Source organism: Salvelinus alpinus, chromosome 14 (assembly GCF_045679555.1).
Source record: "Salvelinus alpinus chromosome 14, SLU_Salpinus.1, whole genome shotgun sequence".
Classification (NCBI taxonomy): domain Eukaryota; kingdom Metazoa; phylum Chordata; class Actinopteri; order Salmoniformes; family Salmonidae; genus Salvelinus; species Salvelinus alpinus.
This window is the reverse complement of record NC_092099.1, coordinates 32,907,932-32,925,179: the sequence shown is the minus strand read 5'-3', so window position 1 is coordinate 32,925,179 and position 17,248 is coordinate 32,907,932.

Here is a 17,248-nt window from a genome sequence, read left to right as displayed (position 1 = left end):
GAGTGGGCAGTCTATGTTCTTTTTTCTAGGTTGTTTGTTTTCTATGTGTTTGGCCTGGTGTGGTTCCCAATCAGAGGCAGCTGTTTATCGTTGTCTCTGATTGGGAGCCATATTTAGGTAGCCTGTTTTCCATTGTGTGTTGTGGGTGGTTGTTTCTGTTTCAGTGTTTTCACCATTCGGGACTGTTTCGGTTTTCATTTTGATTCTCTTGTTCTTTTTTTGTATTTTGTATTCATTCTATTAAAAGATATTATGGATACGTACCACGCTGTCCGATATTTCCTACTCCTCCTCAGACGAAGAGGACGAAAGTCGTTACAAGGACCTTGTGCATTTCAGGTTAAATAACAACTCAATGTTTATATCCAGTACAAATTAGCTAGCAACAGCAAGCTAGCTAAATGGGACAAATTAGCTAGCAAGTGCAAGCTATCTAGCAAAATTGCCATACATGTTTAATGCTTTTCGACCTGTCCCCAAATTAATGTCACTGGTTTGGGGTTTGTTTTGATATTTTAACCTGCGTGTCGTGATCGCGTTTGGTGTAGGGGGACAAAATACATTTATGCACGATAGCGCACAATGGCGTACGCGAGCAGCCAATTTGGGTTCCGTGTAAGAGAATTGAAAGGTTCAGAACTTTTGTGAAACATCACAGCACAGTGGACAAATATATGGCAGCTAGAAATCAAAACTGGATGGTCTTCAGAGATAGATGGGAGGGGTTGAGGGTAGCTGAACACTGGGAGAAAAAACAAACCAAATATAACTAAAGTAAATAATGCTGTGTCCTTAAAATGTATATAGGATGTAGAAGCTGGAAGTAGACGCCTAAGTAATGTTGTCCATTAGTTTATTCCGATTAAGGGAGGGGTGGTAGGTAGGTTAAAATAATAAAGGAACATTTGTTTAAAAAATATATATACTGTATATACAGTGGGGAGAACAAGTATTTGATACACTGCCGATTTTGCAGGTTTTCCTACTTACAAAGCATGTAGAGGTCTGTAATTTTTATCATAGGTACACGTCAACTGTGAGAGATGGAATCTAAAACAAAAATCCAGAAAATTACATTGTATGATTTTTAAGTAATTCATTTGCATTTTATTGCATGACATAAGTATTTGATCACCTACCAACCAGTAAGAATTCCGGCTCTCACAGACCTGTTAGTTTTTCTTTAAGAAGCCTTCCTGTTCTCCACTCATTACCTGTATTAACTGCACCTGTTTGAACTCGTTACCAGTATAAAAGACACCTGTCCACACACTCAATCAAACAGACTCCAACCTCTCCACAATGGCCAAGACCAGAGAGCTGTGTAAGGACATCAGGGATAAAATTGTAGACCTGCACAAGGCTGGGATGGGCTACAGGACAATAGGCAAGCAGCTTGGTGAGAAGGCAACAACTGTTGGCGCAATTATTAGAAAATGGAAGAAGTTCAAGATGGCGGTCAATCACCCTCGGTCTGGGGCTCCATGCAAGATTTCACCTCGTGGGGCAACAATGATCATGAGGAAGGTGAGGGATCAGCCCAGAACTACACGGCAGAACCTGGTCAATGACCTGAAGAGAGCTGGGACCACAGTCTCAAAGAAAACCATTAGTAACACACTACGCCGTCATGGATTAAAATTCTGCAGCGCACGCAAGGTCCCCCTGCTCAAGCCAGCGCATGTCCAGGCCCGTCTGAAGTTTGCCAATGACCATCTGGATGATACAACCCCAAGAACACCATCCCAACCGTGAAACATGGAGGTGGAAACATCATTCTTTGGGGATGCTTTTCTGCAAAGGGGACAGGACGACTGCACCGTATTGAGGGGAGGATGGATGGGGCCATGTATCGCGATATCTTCCCTCCGTAAGAGCATTGGAGATGGGTCGTGGCTGGGTCTTCCAGCATGACAACGACCCGAAACACACAGCCAGAGCAACTAAGGAGTGGCTCCGTAAGAAGCATCTCAAGGTCCTGGAGTGGCCTAGCCAGTCTCCAGACCTGAACCCAATAGAACATCTTTGGAGGGAGCTGAAAGTCCGTATTGCCCAGTGACAGCCCCGAAACCTGAAGGATCTGGAGAAGGTCTGTATGGAGGAGTGGGCCAAAATCCCTGCTGCAGTGTGTGCAAACCTGGTCAAGAACTACAGGAAACGTATGATCTCTGTAATTGCCAAAAAGGTTTCTGTACCAAATATTAAGTTCTGCTTTTCTGATGTATCAAATACTTATGTCATGCAATAAAATGCAAATTAATTATTTAAAAATCATACAATGTGATTTTCTGGATTTTTGTTTTAGATTCCGTCTCTCACAGTTGAAGTGTACCTATGATAAAAATGACAGACCTCTACATGCTTTGTAAGTAGGAAAACCTGCAAAATTGGCAGTGTATCAAATACTTGTTTTCCCCACTGTATATTCAGAGATGTTAGATCGGTTTCAAGTCCGGGCTCTAGCTGTGCCCGGCCACTCCTGTGTTGTCTTGGCTGTGTGCTTAGGTGAACTGTCGCCACAGTCTGAGGTCCTGAGCGCTTTGGAGCAGGTTTTAATCAAGGATCTCTCTGTCCTTTGCTCCGTTCATCTTTGCCTCGATCCTGACTAGTCTTCCAGTCCCTGAAAAACATCCCCACAGCATGATGCTGCCACCACTATGCTTCACCGTAGGGATTGCTCAGGTTTCCTCCAGACGTGACTTTTATTTATTTTTATTTAACTAGGCAAGTCAGGTAAGAACAAATTCTTATTAACAATGATGGCCTATCCCAGCCAAACCCTAACCCGGACGACGCTGGGCCAAATGTGCGCCGCCCTATGGGACTCCCAATCACGGCCGGTTGTGATACAGCCTGGAATCGATCCAGGGTCTGTAATGACGCCTCTAACACTGAGATGCAGTGCCTTAGACCGCTGCACCACTCTGTATTCAGGCCAAAGAGTTCAGTCTTGGTTTCATCAGTCCAGAGAATCTTGTTTCTCATGGTCTGAGAGTCTTTATGTGCCTTTTGGCAAACTCCAAGGCGGCTGTCGTGCCTTTTACTGAGGAGTGGCTTCCGTCTGGCCTGATTGGTGGTATGCTGCAGAGATGGTTGTCATTCTGTAAGGTTCTCCCATCTCCACAGAGGAACTCAAGAGCTCTGTCAGAGTGACCATCAGTTTCTTGGTAACCTCCCTGACCTAGGCCCTTCTCCCCCGATTGCTCAGTTTGGCCGGGCGGCCAGCTCTAGGAAGAGTCTTGGTGGTTCCTAACTTCATCCATTTAAGGATGATGGAGGCCACTGTGTTCTTGGGGATCTTCAATGCTGCAGACATGTTTTGGTACCCTTCCCCACAACTAAAGGTGAAAAAACTGTGCCTCGAAACAATCCTGTCTCGGGGCTCTACGGAAAATTCTTTCAACCTCATGGCTTGGTTTTTGCTCTGACATGCACTGTCAACTGTGGTACCTTATATAAACAGGTATGTGCCTTTCCAAATCATGTCCAATCAATTGAATTTACCAATCAGGTTGTAGAAACATCAAGGATGACCTGAGCTCAATTTTGAGTCTCATAGCAAAAGTTCTGAATATTTATGTAAATAGGGATTTTTTAAAATAAATTTGCAAACGTTTCTAAAAACCTGTTGAAAGGCCAGTTGAGAACAAGTTCTCATTTACAACTGCGCCCTGGCCAAGATGAAGCAAAGCAGTGTGACAAAAAACAACAACACAGAGTTACACGTGGGATAAACAAAAGTACAGTCAATAACACAATAGAAAAATCTATATAGTGTGTGCAAATGGAGTAAGGAGGTAAGGCAATAAATAGGCCATAGTTGCGCAGTAATTACAATTTAGCAAATGATCACTGGAGTGATAGATGTGCAGATGATGATGTGCAAGTAGAAATACTGGTGTGCAAAAGAGCAAAAAAAAAGTTTATAAAAACAATATGGGGATGAGGTAGGTAGTTGGATAGACTATTTACAGATGGGCTGTGTAAAGCTGCAGCGATCGGTAAGCTACTCAGATAGCTGATGCTTGAAGTTAGTGAGGGAGATATGTCTCCAACTTCAGTGATCTTTGCAATTCGTTCCAGTCATTGGCAACAGAGAACTGGAAGGAAAGGTAGGTGTTGGCTTTGGGGATGACCAGTGAGATATACCTTCTGGAGCGCGTGCTACGGGTGGGTGTTGTTATGATGACCAATGAGCTGAGATAAGGCAGAGCTTTACCTAGCAAAGACTTATGGATGACCTGGAGCCAGTGGGTCTGGCGACGAATATGTAGTGAGGGCCAGCCGACGAGAGCATACAGGTCGCAGTGATGGGTGTTATATGGGGCTTTGGTGACAAAACGGATGGCACTGTGATAGACTGCATCCAGTTTGCCGAGTAGAGTGTCGGAGGCTATTTTGTAAATGACATCGCTGAAGTCGAGGATCGGTAGGATAGTCAGTTTTACGAGGGTATGTTTGGCAGCGTGGGTGAAGGAGGCTTTGTTGCAAAATAGGAAGCCGACTCTAGATTTAATTTTGGTTTGGAGATGCTTAATATGAGTCTGGAATGAGAGTTTACAGTCTAGCCAGACACATATGTATTTGTAGTTGTCCACATATTCTAAGTCAGAACCGTCCAGAGTAGTGATGCTAGTCGGGCGGGCGGATGCGGGCAGCAATCGGTTGAAGAGCATGCATTTAGTCTTACTGGCATTTAAGAGCAGTTGGAGGCCACGGAAAGAGTGTTGTATGGCATTGAAGCTTGTTTGGAGGTTTGTTAACACAGTGTCCAAAGAAGGGCCAGACTTATACAGAATGGTGTCGTCTGCGTAGAGGTGGATCAAGGATTCACCCGCAGCAAGAGCGACATCGTTGATATAAACAGAGAAAAGAGTCGGCCCGAGAATTGAACCCTGTGGTACCCCCATAGAGGCTGCCCTTCGATTTAACACACTGAACTCGATCTGAAAAGTAGTTAGTGAACCAGTCATTAGAGAAACCAAGGCTGTTGAGTCAAAAGCCTTTGGTCAGGTTGATGAAGACGGCTGCAAAGTACTGTCTTTTATCGATGGCGGTTATGATATCGTTTAGTACCTTGAGCGTGGCTGAGGTGCACCCGTGACCAGCTCGGAAATCAAATTGCACAGCGGAGAAGGTACGGTGGGATTCTAAATGGTCAGTGATCTGTTTGTTAACTTGGCTTTTGAAGACTTTAGAAAGGCAGGGCAGGATGGATATAGGTTTATAACAGTTTGGGTCTAGAGTGTCACCCCCTTTGAAGAGGGGGATGACCGTGGCAGCTTTCCAATCTTTAGTAATCTCGGACGATACGAAAGAGAGGTTGAACAGACTAGTAATAGGGGTTGCAACAATCAACAATGGCAGCGGATTATTTTAGAAAGAGAGAGTCCAGAATGTTTAGCTGAATTGTATGGGTCCTGGTTTTCTAGCTCTTTCAGAACATCTGCTATCTGGATTTGGGTGAAGGAGAAGCTGGGGAGGCTTGGGCATGTAGCTGTTGGGGGTGCGGAGCTGTTGGCCGGGGTTGGGGTAGCTAGGAAGAAAGCATGGCCAGCCGTAGAGAAATGCCTATTGAAATTCTCGATTATCGTGGATTTATCAGTGGTGACAGTGTTTCCTAGCCTCAGTGCAGTGGGCAGCTGGGAGGAGGTGCTCTTATTCTCCATGGACTTTACAGTGTCCCAAAACGTTTTGGAGTTAGAGCTACAGGATGCAAATTTCTGTTTGAAAAAGCTAGCCTTTGCTTTCCCAACTGACTGTGTGTATTGGGTCCTTACTTCCCTGAAAAGTTGCATATCGCGGGGACTATTCGATGCTAGTGCAATACAACACAGGATGTTTTTGTGCTGGTCGAGGGCAACCAGGTCTGTAGTGAACCAAGGGCTATATCTGTTCTTAGTTTTACATTTTTTGAAAGTGGCATGCTTATTTAAGATGGTGAGAAAATTACTTTTAAAGAACAACCAGGCATCCTCTTCTGACGGGATGAGGTCAATATCCCTCCAGGATACCCGGGCCAGGTTGATTAGAAAGGCCTACTCGCAGAAGTGTTTTAGTCAGCGTTTGACAGTGATGAGGGGTGGTGGTTTGACCGCGGACCCATAACGGATGCAGGCACTGTGGCAGTGATCGCTGAGATCGTTATTGAAAACAGCAAATGTGTATTTGGAGGGCAAGTTGGTCAGGATAATATCTATGAGGTTGCCCATGTTTACGGATTTAGGATTGTACCTGGTGGGTTCCTTGACAATTTGTGTGAGATTGAGGATATCTAGCTTAGATTGTAGGACGGCCGGGGTATTAAGTATATCCCAGTTTAGGTCACCTAACAGAACAAACTCTGATGATAGATGGGGGGCAATCAATTCACATATGGTGTCCAGGGCACAGCTGGGAGCTGAAGGGGGTCTATAACAGGCGGCAACAGTGAGAGACTTATTTCTGGAGAGATTAATTTTTAAAATTAGAAGCTTGAACTGTTTAGGCATAGACCTGGAAAGTATGACAGAACTTTGCAGGCTATCTCTGCAGTAGATTGCAACTCCTCCCCCTTTGGCAGTTCTATCTTGAAGGAAAATGTTGTAGTTGGGGATGGAAATCTCAGAATTTTTGGTGGTCTTCCTAAATCAGGATTCAGATATGGCAAGAACATCAGGGTTGACGGAGTGTGCTAAAGCAGTGAGTAAAACAAACTTATGGAAGAGGCTTCTAATGTTAACATGCATGAAACCAAGGCTTTTACGGTTACAGAAGTCAACAAATGAGAGCGCCTGGGGACACACGGCCCGGATAGCCAATCCAGATTCAAATCCAATAAAATGACCAACTCCAGAGAGAATCAGAATGTCAGGACATGAGTCCTGTACCCAAATGTCAAATTAATGAAAGTTTGGCTTCGAAAGGTTTTTTCGCCTGTTCACAGACAGCTGATGTGAGAGGAGGAAAGAGCACATAGATGCAAGAATAAATTCTACAATGATCAAAGGGATCATGCTGTGGTTCTATGAAAGTGAACTGTGTTTGCGTGTGATCAGGGGTGTATTCATTCTACCGATTCTGTTGAAAAACGTTTCTTAAACATAACAAAACGGGGATAAACATACCTGAATTTGTACAATAGAAACTATTGTTTGCAACTGTTGGACTAATGATTACAACCTAGATCAGCTAGATGCAGGCAAGAGTGCGCAAGGTGGTATTGAATGTGTCAGTCTGTTACCTTGACTACTCAAATTTTTCTCAACTTGTGCAAATACATTGCAAACTTTCATTCACAGGCTATGTTGTAGCAACCTCATGACGGCTATAGGTCAAATGTGAGTATCATGTAGTAGCCTAAACCTATTGATGTTACATTGAGCTGGGGAATGGAATATGAATGACAGTCATCCAATATGCTGAAATAGAAATAAGGCAATAAGGCATAAAGAAAATGACCGTCCTCCCTCATCTTAACACAGTACGACCGCCACTGAGAACAGACTTAAATAGGATTTCATGTTGTTAAAATGCTTTCAGTTCCACTGTAAGTGAGAAATTAGTGAACCTGCATAGCAACCATTTTTTTGCATGATTGAAAGTATTTGGGTTTTTGTCCTTAGGATGAAATAGTATGAATTTAATTATCAAAACAACATGCAGAACGAATTACAGGCATCACGAGCATATGTCAATTAAGTGACAGTGCAGCTTTTGTGATTGGACAGTGAACATTCAAGGCGTTGTTCTTGACCCTGTTTCACAGTGGCTATTTTGGCACCGTGTATCTGGGGCTATCCCCGAAATGTCCGTGCTACCCTGCCCAGCTGGCCCTTGGCTAGGGTTGGGGCTAATGTAACCTTCCAGTTCTAACTCCTTTCTGAGGCAACCAACCAGCAGGTAGAGACACGATGGTACTGGAGCTCATACAATCTCAATCTTTTATTTCTGGGACAGACAATGACTTATGCCTTCTCTCACACTCAATTAATTCCATCAGCATGAAACAGTCGTATATTATTCCTGTTTTGATATTATAGTATTTAAACTTTTTTTCTTAACGCATATGAGCTCCATATAAAATAATAAAACACAAATGAACAATAACAATTACATAGAACAAATACCCCATAGACAACACATTTATTCACATACCTAGGACAGACAATAACATTCACTGCAGTGTTAGTTGACTTATGGCTTCTCTCACGCTCCTACAACATAAAAGGATAATTATCAAAACTCAACAAAAATGTTGAACCTTCTAGGTTTGGACGGGGCGCACATGTTGAAAACAAGCTAGCTAACAGTGTACATGGCTAACAGGACGAGAGCTAGAATAACTAACGAGTTAGCATGAAAACTTGGTTAAAAAACGAAATACACTTCAAGTTATCACAAACTACATGTTATGACATAGTACATTTGTTCATACATATTCTGTGACAGTTTGGACGTAAATATATCAAAATAAAGTGTTGTTAACTGGGAAAGGAGTGGAGAAGCCTTTCGTACCTACCATCAATTCCATCAGCATGAAACAGTCAGGGGAAAAGGTGCACAAAAATAACACAGCAGCTAGGGTGCAATACCTTCAGCCAAAGACACACGATGTCAGTCAAGTGGTTCCAAACACTGCCAAACTCCTTCCCCCTATGAGAAAAGTAGGGAGTGACTGGCGTACAGACATTGTATGAGATAACTAACTGGTTCCCCAATTAATAACTTCATCCCTTCACATGGTTTAGGAATAGTTACAGACACATTCCCATAAGAACACAACGTTCCACTCTGTCCTCCTCCCCTTCTGATATTCTACATAGCACCACATGGTTTAACATATACATTTACATATGAAGACAAGCCTGACCTCTCCCCTTTACAACAAGTCAGAACCGTAGGATAAATAAAGGGGGCATATAAGCTAGACAATGAAAGCTCTAACAATATTTGATAATTACATTTCTCTAAAACAGGTTAAAGGCTACATGTGCACCACCAAGTCAGAACAGTAGGTGAAATTAAGAGGGGAAAATAGACCAAATTATTAGGGTGAGGCACATGGGTTACTAACAGCTTACTACACAACATACACTTAGTATTACTTTCTTAGCTACAGTATACATATCTCCCTGGCATATTACATCATTATGCAGCAACATACAAGACATTTTTGGACCCACCTTGTTATGCTGTGCTCACTTGAACAGGAAGGTGCGCGGCGATCTTTCATGGGCAAATTTTGTCATCAAAGTCTGACATTCTCTGGATTTATGGTGCTTTCAAGACAACTGGGAACTCGGAAAAAAACATTGTCGAATCATGATAACATCAGTGATCTTCACGTCGTAGCTCTAGAAAGAGGCCCGAGTTCCCAACTTACAATTCCGAGTTGGATGACCTTTCAAAACGTATTTTCCCAGTCGGAGTTCCCAGTTGTCTTAAACTCACTGAAGTCAGATTTCCCAGTTCTGACTTAACAGTTGTTTTGAGCGCGGCAGAAATCATGCTGGATTGACACAATGGCCAATGTTAAATGTATATAATTTTAAGCTTTGAAAAGAGACTCTTAAACCGAGAATTGGGACCACACACCCACTCCACTGAATAGCAGACTAGTGATTGCTTTGCAATGCTTGCAGTTAGCCACTGATTTCTTACAAACCACTCATTGTTGAATTTGTGATTTCCAACTTGTTGTGTAATGTTTATGTCCAATGGCCGATGAGCACCAATATGTTTTATCTATAATTTCTCTTCATATTACAAGGATTAAAAAGGATTTGCCAGTAGATTGTCGACTTGATTCGATCAGTCCAATCAAAGCTACTGTAGATATAAGGCTTCTGTTTATTTGAGCTGGTCAGTACTGTATGTGTAGGTAATCCTGTCTAACGCGGCTTTTATTTTTTTTTATCGCGTAGTAGAACTGCATGAGTGTTGCTCTCCACTTTCTGGGTGACGAGTTTTGAAATCAGTGGAATTAGAGTATGATTGCTAAGGAGATGGAGAAAACACCTGTCTCCGGATTACGTCTTCCAACTAAGGGCAACCATGGCATCTGTAACAGGGAGAGGCATCCATCCATGATGTATAGGGGTAAGACAGTCTAGCTGGCAACATTTTCAGATATTACACATTTCTAATTTTGACAGAAAGTCATTTTAATTTCAAGTCAAAGTGTACTGTTGGCTGGCTCGCTAGCTAATGTTACGTGTACAGTATGATGTTATTAATTGTATCTCAGAGCCATTTGCTTTGTTAGTTATAGCCTAATGTTAGCTAGATAACATTCAACCTGGTTAGCTACCTGCAGATTATTGCAGGGTAGTAATGTCATTAGTTGGGATTATGGTTCATTGTTTACCTAGCTAGCTAGCTACATGTCTTAACAAAAGACTCCACTAGGCAAGTAACCATTTCAATAGAATGTCACTGCGACAACTGTTGGTAGACATAGCTGGTAAATTCAATCTGGCTATCTACTTCGATTTCAGAGCACTCTCGTCTGAGTGAGTAAGAACGCAGAATAACTGACAAATTTACGAACGCTCAACACCTGTTGAATATTGCCGTGTCAGTAAACGTTGGCAAAAACGTGTAAATTGTTGCCAGCAGCACAGTTGCAATCACCAACGCTCTGGATAATATAAAAACAGCCTAACCAGCTCTGCTAGGGCGAGTAAAATGGTCAGTGAACGGTTCTCTTACATTAGTCAGTTAGCTTGAGAATCCTCGGATCAATCCTTAAAGGGATGGGTGGGGCTAAAGCTTAAGTGGATTTTAACAATGCTGAATGGTTGTAGACGAGGAAGGGCTCTCCAGTAGGTACCAACATTTTCAAAGGCCATTTTCTCAAAATTGAAGTTACAAGTTTATCAACTTTAAAAGCAGAATTACTTTCCCATTGTTCCTCAAATTCCTCAGCCCCGGGCTAAGGTGCAGTGTGAACCTGTCTATTATGTAGCTCACAAGCACTCTCATACTGGGATAGAGGGAGAGAGAGAAGGATAGAAAAAGAGAGGAGAAAAGAGAGGGAGAGAGATAAAGAAAATGAGGGTGAGAAAGACAGAGAGAGGAAGACAGAGGGAGAGAAAGGGAAAGACAGAGTGTTCTCAGTCTGAAGAGGCCTGGGGTGAGACCAGCATCTGTGGTTCAGGTATCTGAGGGGGTTGATCGATTTACCAGACGATCAATCAGCGGACATGGACTCAGAGATTTCAGGCAGGTCAATCTCTCACCAGCACACACACACACACACACACACACACACACACACACACACACACACACACACACACACACACACACACACACACACACACACACACACACACACACACACACACACACACTGAGTGAGACAGGTCAATCACTCACCAACCCACCCAGCAGACATCTGCTGATTTGGAGGAACGACAAGGCTTTTCTTACAGGCCAAAGGGAATCATACACCCAACCCCCCCACATTTTTACATTTACATGATAGCGATTTAGGAGACGCCCTTATCCAGAGCAACTTACAGGAGCAATTAGGGTTAAGTGTCTTGTTCAAGGGCACAACGACAGATTTTTCACCTAGTCGGCTCAGGGATTCAAAACAGCGACCTTTCGGTTACTGGCCAAACGCCTTAGGCTTCCTGCGGCCCAAATTCCATAAAAGTACGGATAACGCTAATATTGTATCCGTTGAGATGATTAAGGTTCACATTTAATGATGCAATGAGAGTGTGAAAGACAAAACAGTAAGATGTGATAACAGCGTTCTTCCATCAGTGTGTCAGTAAAGGGAAGAGAGATGAGAAGACCAGTAGCTCAATATTCCCACAGGAGCTTCCACGCATCCTCATCAACTCAAAGCCCATGTGTTATTGAAAGCTGCACAGGGACAGAGAAGAGAGAGAAAGAGAGAGAGAGAGAGCAAGAGCGAGAAAGAAAGAGAGGATTATATAGTTTATAAGATATGAAAGATATGTAATGAAGTAAAGGAAGGACAATACAGCACATTTCAACTCACAGCACTGAGTATTATATACATGTTCAAAGTTGCATGACGGGGCTGGGTAGATTTCAAAAGAATTCAAATGCAGGGTTCAGTTGGAGTTGAAATGATTATACAGCAACGCTGCAGCAGCTTGCCAGTCTTTGTGGCTGTGTGTTAAAGATGCTGTGGAAGTCACAATCAAACAACAACATATGGAGACGTGTCTATAATGTTTATATGTACATGCCACTCAGAGTTTCAAGCAACGTCTCATATGGAACAATGGAAGTCAATATTTATATATAGTAGTTTGCACATGCAAAAGAAGGAAATAATTTCCTCGCTAGTAGTGATTTATTTTCGTTATATTTATAAGGGTATTTTGGTACTATTGTTATCATGCTGAGTTGGACTGAAAGGACAGAAAGGTAATCTTTTTGTGATGGAGGGCATACTGATGGAAGACAAGGTGTTATGAAAAGCCTTTTCTCCCACTAGTGAACTCATTTCACCCAGATGACTTCATTAAAAAGAAATCTATTAGCTTTTACATGATGGACTGCTTGAATCCATGAACATTCATCAACTAAGTCAACTCTTGGCTCTGCTGATTCTTGATTGGCTTAAGACACACACACACACACACACACACACACACACACACACACACACACACACACACACACACACACACACACACACACACACACACACACACACACACACACACACACACACACACACACACACACACACACACACACACACACACACACACACACACACACACACACACTGATTGGCCAGGTAGCTATATCAGTCAGTGTGCTCCCTCACTCTAACCATGGTGCTGGTAGAGTAACTTCATATCAATCATAAGCTCATTATGTGTGTTCCATACTGGTAATGTATCATTCTTTGTAATTACTGTGTGTGGATATGGATGTGTGTGATACCTCCTTTCAGCAGCTCATCTAACACTCCATTTATCCCCTGGCATACACCACCAGCCAGCCTCTCTCACACTCTTAACAATAGTTCAAATCAGGCGACATTCTATTTCATCTTACTACAGTCTTTTTACTTCAACTCTTTTCCCTATTTTCAGGTCAAATGGTGAGTATTATTTTCAGAGAGGTACAGTATGATGTTTAAATAGTTTTGATCTTCCAGCATCGTCTGAGATTCCTAAAGATTGGAAAGCGGCCGTGGTCATTCCCCTCTTCAAAGGAGGAGACACTCTAGACCCAAAATGTTACAGACCTACATCCATCCAGCCCTGCCTTTCTAAAGTCTTCGAAAGCCAAGTGAACAAACAGACCCCCGACCATTTCGAATCCCGCCCTAACTTCTCCAATATGCAATCCGGTTTCCGAGCTGGTCACAGGTGCACCTCAGCCACGCTCAAGGTCCTAAACGATACCTTCGATAAAATACAGTACTGTGCAGCCATCTTCATCAACCTGGCCAAGGCTTTCGACTCTGTCAATCATCGTATTCTTTTTTTTAAATTCTTTTTAAGTTTTAATTAAATTTTACCCCCTTTTCTCCCCAATTTTCGTGGTATCCAATCGCTAGTAATTACTATCTTGTCTCATCGCTACAACTCCTGTACGGGCTCGGGAGAGACGAAGGTCGAAAGCCATGCGTCCTCCGAAGCACAACCCAACCATGCCGCACTGCTTCTTAACACAGCGCGCCTCCAACCCGGAAGCCAGCCGCACCAATGTGTCGGAGGAAACACCGTGTACCTGGCCCCCTTGGTTAGTGCGCACTGCGCCCGGCCCGCCACAGGAGTCACTGGAGCGCGATGAGACAAGGATATCCCTACCGGTCAAACCCTCCCTAACCCGGACGACGCTATGCCAATTGTGCGTCGCCCCACGGACCTCCCGGTCGCGGCCGGCTGCGACAGAGCCTGGGCGCGAACCCAGAGACTCTGGTGGTGCAGCTAGCACTGCGATGCAGTGCCCTAGACCACTGCGCCACCCGGGAGGCCCTATCATCGTATTCTTATCGGCAGACTCAACAGCCTTGGTTTCTCAAATGACTGCCTCGCCTGTTTCACCAACTACTTCTCAGATATAGTTCAGTGTGTCAAATCGGAGGGCCTGTTTTCCAGACCTCTGTCAGTCTCTATGGGGGTGCCACAGGGTTCAATTCTTGGGCCAACTCTTTTCTCTGTATATATCAATGATGTCGCTCTTGCTGTGGGCGATTCTTTGATCCACCTCTACACAGACGACACCATTCTGTATACTTCTGGCCCTTCTTTGGACACTGTGTTAATAAACCTCCAAACAAGCTTCAATGCCATACAACACTCCTTCCGTGGCCTCCAACTGCTCTTAAACGCTAGTAAAACGAAATGCATGCTAATCAACCAATCGCTGCCCGAACCCGCCCGCCCGCCTAGCATCACTACTCTGGACGGTTCTGACTTAGAATATGTGGACAACTATAAATACCTAGGTGTCTGGCTAGACTGTAAACTCTCCTTCCAGACTCATATTAAGCATTTTCAATCCAAAATTAAATCTAGAATTTGCTTCCTATTTTGCAACAAAGCCTCCTTCACTCATGCTGCAAAACATACCCTCGTAAAACTGACTATCCTGCCGATCCTTGACTTCAGCGATGTCATTTACAAAATAGGCTCCAACACTCTACTCAGAAAACTGGATGCAGTCTATCAGAGTGCATTCCGTTTTGTCACCAGAGCCCCATATACCACCCACCACTGCGACCTGTATGCTCTCGTCGGTTGGTGCTCGCTACATATTCGTCGACAAACCCACTGGCTCCAGGTCATCTATAAGTCTTTGCTAGGTAAAGCTCTGCCTTATCTCAGCTCACTGGTCACCATAGCAACACCCACCCACAGCATGCGCTCCAGCAGGTATATTTCACTGGTCATCCCCAAAGCCAACACCTCCTTTGGGCGCATTTCCTTCCAGTTCTCTGCTGCCAATGACTGGAACGTATTGCAAAAATCGCTAAAGTTGGAGACTTATATCTCCCTCACTAACTTCAAGCATCGGCTGTCAGAGCAGCTTACCTATCGCTGCAGCTGTACACAGCCCATCTGTAAATAGCCCATCCAACCAACTACCTACCTCATCCCCATATTTTTTCCCCTTTTTTTTCTGCTCTTTTGCACACCAGTATTTCTACTTGCACATCCTCATCTGCACATCTATCACTCCAGTGTTAATTGCTAAATTGTCATTATTTCGCCACTATGGCCTATTTATTGCCTTACATTAATTTGCACACACTGTATACAGATTTTCTATTGTGTTATTGACTGTACGTTTGTTAATTCCATGTGTAACTCTGTGTTGTTGTTTTTGTCGCATTGCTTTGCTTTATCTTGGCCAGGTCGCAGTTGTAAATGAGAACTTGGTCTCAACTGGCCTACCTGGTTAAATAAAGGTGAAATAAAAAAATAATTTAAAAAAATCATGTTGGGGAAGAACTTTTCAAAGCCAAGTCAAACAACCCCACGAGAAAGGAAGCAAAACACATTAATTACCTAGTTGAATACCATGTTAACACACACACACACGCACCCACGCAGGCACGCACACATACACACACACACACACAAACACACACACTCACGATCCATTGATACTGACCTCATCAACACACAATTAAAGCCCAGGCAGAGGTGATCCATCATAAGAGCTCAGACAGGCTCATCTGTTTCCCTTAATGCTGTAACACAAAGAGCAGACCCAGTCAACATGGTTTCCCATGTGGAACTCTAGTCGCCTTCTGAGAATCAATAATGTGCTGTATGAGTACAGGGAAGCTCTGATGATGAGGATATTTACAAAGGCAAACAGAGCTCTGCGGCAGAGCAGCGTAGCGGGACACCTAATCTCAGTGAGAGAGAACCTTTGAGTCCTGTATTTCTGTACTTTCTATATACTGTAAGCCCAGGCAAGTTTCTAATTTGGTTGAACTACTTGGTGGTTCCCTGGGGCCTACTGTGTTCTAGATTGGGTGAAATTATTTATGGTGGTCGACTCCAAGAGGGTTTCTGGGATTTTTCTGGGATAAAAAAATTAGATTCAGCTACAGATTCACACCCCGGACATTCAACTGGGCGTTCATTAAACCAGTCCTAACGAATCGTGACTAAAATCCCACTGGGCTTTTTAGACCTACATGCTTAAGGTCATCTACAGTATCAGTTAAAAGTTTTGGCACACCTACTCATTCAAGGGTTTTTCTTTATTTTACTATGTTCTACATTGTAGAAGACATCAAAACTATGAAATAACACATAAAGAATCATGTAGTAACCAAAAAGTGTTCAACAAATCAAAATATATTTTAGACTTTAGATTCTTCAAAGTAACCACCCTTTGCCTTGATGACAGCTTTGCACATTCTTGCCATTCTCTCAAGCAGCTTCATGGGGAATGCTTTTACAACAGTCTCCAACAGTTCCCACATATGCTGAGCACTTGTTGGCTGCTTTTTCCTTAACTCTGCGGTCCAAGTCATCCCAAACCGTCTCAATTGGGTTGAGGTCAGTTGATTGTGGAGGCCAGGTCATCTGATGCAGCACTCCATCACTCTCATTCTTGGTCAAATAGCCATTACACAGCCTGGACATGAGTTGGGTCATTGTCCTGTTGAAAAACAAATGATAGTCCCACTAAGCGCAAACCAGATGGGATGGCGTATCGCTGCAGAATGCTGTGGAAAACATACTGGTTAAGTGTGCCTTATTCTCTTAGTAAATCACAGACAGCGTCACCAGCAAAACACCCCGACACCATCACACCTCCTCCTCCATGCTTCACGGTGGGAACCACACATGCAAGATCATCTGTTCACCTACTCTGCGTCTCACAAAGGCACAGCGGTTGGAACCAAAAATCTTAAATTTGGACTCATCAGACCAAAGGACAGATTTACACAGGTCTAATGTCCATTGCTCGTGCTTCCTGACCCAAGCAAGTCTCTTCCTATTATTGGTGTCCTTTAGTAGTGGTTTCGTTGCAGCAATTTAACCATGAAGGCCTGATTCACGCAGTCTCCTCTGAACAGTTGATGTTGAGATGTGTATGTTACTTGAACTCTGTGAAGCATTTATTTGGCCTGCAATATCTGAGGCTGATAACGCTAATGAACTTATCCTCTGCAGCAGCGGTAGCTCTGGGTCTTCCTTTCCTGTGGCGGTCCTCATGAGAGCCAGTTTCATCATAGCGCTTGATGGTTTTTGCGACTGCACTTGAGGAAACTTTCAAAGTTCTTGACGTTTTC